This window comes from Mya arenaria, chromosome 12 (genome assembly GCF_026914265.1).
Source record: "Mya arenaria isolate MELC-2E11 chromosome 12, ASM2691426v1".
NCBI classification, from domain to species: Eukaryota; Metazoa; Mollusca; class Bivalvia; order Myida; family Myidae; genus Mya; species Mya arenaria.
Genome location: NC_069133.1, coordinates 4,525,816 through 4,530,235, shown reverse-complemented (window position 1 = coordinate 4,530,235; position 4,420 = coordinate 4,525,816). Strand labels below are relative to the sequence as shown.

At 32.8% G+C, this 4,420-nt stretch overlaps 1 long non-coding RNA gene across 1 annotated transcript; it reads left to right on the top strand.

Moving 5' to 3' along the window:
• The first annotated feature begins 1,747 nt into the window (after positions 1 to 1,747).
• LOC128212496 (uncharacterized) lies at positions 1,748 to 3,961 on the top strand. The gene is made up of 3 exons (XR_008257465.1): positions 1,748 to 1,906; positions 3,326 to 3,460; positions 3,875 to 3,961. It is a non-coding gene; the product is annotated as an uncharacterized LOC128212496 (long non-coding RNA).
• Positions 3,962 to 4,420: the final 459 nt, after the last annotated feature.

The window sequence follows — 4,420 nt, the reverse complement described above, 5'->3', positions numbered from 1 at the left end:
AGCTACTGGAACAAGTTATGATTGCATTTCGGTATGATGCGGACCGGGATTAAAAAAGGGACCATCTGAGTTATCACTGAGCTAGCATGACCGAAATGACCAAGTTGACACGCACAAAGTCTAGTCGGTCCTCATTTATCCGGGGATGAGCCATCTTCTTTTCTATTTCTTATCTATTCTCGGTAGTGTGGCGCTTACCAAAGTATTCATCGTTGATTTACCCTCCGTTTTCGGACTTTAGTATTATCTTTGGCTGTAAAGGAGGGTAAAAGTAATCCATGCAGCATACTTGAAACTTTAAAACCTCCACATGTCGTCAAAATTTATGAAATAGTTTTTTTTTCATTCATCTATTCCAATGAACTGGGTGAAACAACGGCATAACATGACAGAAGGTGACATTTAATTTTAGAAAAGTCAGAATAGCCGGAATGCATTTCCCTTCATGTTGTTATATAAATGTATTAATGATATCAGTATTTTGTGACTTCTCAGCAGGTTAATGTCTTCTTCTAAGTGATAACATACGATACTGAATCGTGCAAATACGTAAATGATGCTTTTTTATTTATGAAATATTAAGACCATTATTTCTTAGAATCAGTTTGAGAGTATAAAAAGAAATATGTTTATCAATATTTCGGGATTTGTCTCTTTCTTATGCTTAAAGTTCCGTTATGTTTAAGTAATGTAAACGTATCGAATTGTATGTAGAACTTACGATACTGTTAGGAAAAACATAGCGAAAGAAAAAGACCGAGTGTTATGAAATTCATAGATGTATTGCAAACAACGAACATTAATCTACTTGTATTGTAATCTTTATGTAAATCTATACATAAAGCGTTTTTATACGTTCGAATGGTGATCATAATATATTGTAATTATAAACGATAGTAATAATGATTTTATAAGAGGTACTAAATACAAGATCAATCTCTTATTTCTTTTGTTAACTTATTACGGACTGGAGAACAAACTGGATAATGTTTGAATCTATAACAACCGTCCATTATTGTCAACAAAGCGCTGTGCCTCACACCTTTACCCAAATCGTCAGCATAGAATGACTGACTCAAGGTTTTGCACAACAATTTTGACAAAACCATGACCCTTTCCTTTCACAGTCAGAACAGATCAGATCAGTTCACAATAACTATGTTATATGCACATTATTCCGGTTATTGGTGTATGCTACTAAGTCGATCAAATAATGACACTGTAGTGTCGTAGTAAACTAACTGGGTTTAAATTAATAGATGTCGGTTTTAGCTAGGGTATAACAAATTGAAAGATCATTACAATTTAAATTATCTCTTTCATGATCTCCTTTGTTTGTATTGTATTACTTTCAAGGAAAAATATAATTAATTATTCTACATTTCCTGTTTTGATGTGTGTCACTTACGTATTGCTGTTTATTGAACTGTCTCTGGCCTATAACCATTTTGGCTAATTTAACTTATTCATGCAGCGAGTAAGCGTGCATAGGACAATTTGCAAAAAATATATGAAAACAAACACTTCTTAAACGTTCAAACAAATTAAATTGCTTCAAATATTTACTTATTAATAAAAACTATAAAATGACGTCATCCACAAACCAAACACATCCACTCGTGCATATGGATCCTTTTGTTAATTTAAAATGTGGTTAAATCAAAAGTTCGCAATAATCAATTATGCATATTATTAATACGTATTATATTTTAATTGGCCATAATCTTGATCATAGTTGCTGAACAATCACTTATACAACCGAAAGCATATTTTATTGACACACAGAACAGTGATCGCATGCCCTGGAGAGCGTTTACACTCTAATCTCCAAACATGTACAAGTTTTTCATCGTGCTTCTTCTTGTCAGCTGCCTTTCAGTGACATTGCTGCCAGCCACCGTTGAGGGTAAGATAATATTTTTCGGAATAATTTGTTGTTGATTTGATTGTTTCAAATTCAAAGTAACATTTTGATTTTTGCTCATACTTAAGCAGTTATTATATAAGATGGTGTGCCGTATCATGGCGTTAGATGCGCAATTAACACTGCATAATCTTATTGATTACTCACAAGCCATTTTCTGCATGTATATAAATAAAACTAATCCTTAGATATGAATAGTTTATTCATTCTGATATAAATGTGATTCTTTTGCATAATCAAATTCACAACCACAGACATTCACTTTTTTCACTTGATATACTATGATTTGTTCATTGTTTCAATGGATGAAAAGCATACCTTTTCATAGCTTGCTTATTTATTGCTATTAAAAGTAAACATGTATAATTATTCGTGTGAACAAACTTTTTTAACCGGCGATTAATATTGCGACCTTTGATTTTCCGCTCGACTTGGGACGTTTAAATTCGTATTGCAACTGATATTGAGACTCTTGATCTTCCACTTACTGCGACATTAAAAGGCGTTTCTCGACTAATCATGTTTATCTTTATCTACTGCTTGACCTGCGACATTCAATCTCGTATTTCAACTGATCTTGTGACTCTTGATATACCGTTCGGCCTGCGACGTTTAAACTGGTATCGCGACTGATCTTGCGACTTTTGATCTACCGCTCGATATGCGGTGTTCAAACACGTTTTGCGACTGATTGTGACTGTTGATTTTGCAGCTCGACCTGCGACATTCAAACTGGTATTGCGATTGAGTAAACAGTTTATATTTCATCACATTGACGGACAGACAAACAGATAGTAGAGTCAATACCATTATTTCAACTTGAATAATGTACATCGCCGACAACACATGCGTTTATAATGATCAATGTCAAATTTATGCTAGCAACAAACAATGTTGTACACACGAGTACATATAAAAAGAAGAACGGTATCCAGTGTAATTGTTTTTTATCTATTAACCGCTTTAAGTTCTAAAATTAAGTATTGCGGATCTCACTTTATGGGAATCTTTAACAAACAGCTTAAGTTAAAAAAGCTAATTTCAATTGTAAATATTTAGTTACAGACGGTCTTATATAATCACATTTCTTAAAGTTTTTCTTGCTAATAATATAATTAAAAGACGGACACACACATACAAAATGAAATTATCGTCATTATCATTAGAATTACAACATAGACAATATCTTGTGTTCGTACAGTATACCTTCTAGCGTGTCTACCGGTCATCAAATATTTTATCATTGTACGTAGATCTTTTTCAGTGCCACCACGAATGTGGTTGTAAAAACGTGACCTTGGCCCAAAGACTCGCAAATTTAGTCAAATTCTATAACCAAAAAGACATGAAATGTGGCTTCGCTTTGGAATAAAGTATGAACATATTAAACGATTATTTCAGCCCAGGATTACGTACATGGCCGGGACTGTCAGTGCCGATGGCGCTGTGGCTTTTTGGAAATCGACAGGGGGCGCTGTATATTCAATTATCGCAAGAGACGGTGTTGTAGGAGAACACTATATAGAGGCTAGTGAGGTAGCTTTTTGATATAGTGCTGTTTTCGCTTTGTATTTTGGATGGACTCTAGCTATTTAATATTTTTTTTAAGTTTTACTCTCATTTTGAATAAGCACGAAGAAGTTTAACCGATCTTGCTGATTCATATTTATTAAACTTATATCATCTTCAACTTATGCTTTCAATACTTTGTATGAATTCAATAAATGCAGAACTCTTCTATCAATACTGAATAAGGATTTGTTATATCAAATGTGCTTGTTTTAATAGATCACTGTTGACATACATATAACGGAGGCAGTATTGATGAAGGATGGCGATTTTTTTGTGTATAAACTTATATAAAAATAAATGCTTCATCATCGCTGACCTGCTCTGAAATCTATGCCTAATCAAATATGTGTTTTATTGTTTGTATTTGTGTGGTTTTAGGTGACGACTGACAAAACAAGCAAACTACAAGTTGTCTTACTCATTTATTTTATGTTTGTGATGTAAATAAAGTTTCGTTATAATGGATATATCCTGTGGTATCTATTTATTCCAAGCTTTATAAACTATTTTAGCGGGAACAAATCAAACTTCGTCTGCATCTTTTTTACAACACTTATAAGCGATCAGGATTTCCGAGAAAAGGCCAAAATATAATTTTATTTGTTGAACACAAAAGTATATATAGCTCTTTTATATCCCAAAGTTGTATTTGAACAGAACAACTCAATCACCTGTATAATAATGACCTATTAAGTTTCCTTTTAAAAACTTTTCTTTCATGCTTTTCGATGAAATATGGAGTTTTATCAAAGAAATAACAACAGTGAAAATATGAATTTGAGATTTTCACTGCAAGTTAAGGAGTGAAAATAACAACTTTCAGAACTACTATTAAAATCCATTGTTGTTACTTCCCTTGCTCAAAACAGAACAATTCACTTTGAACCAAACATGTTCGCAAATAAAATTAAAATTTGAAGAAAT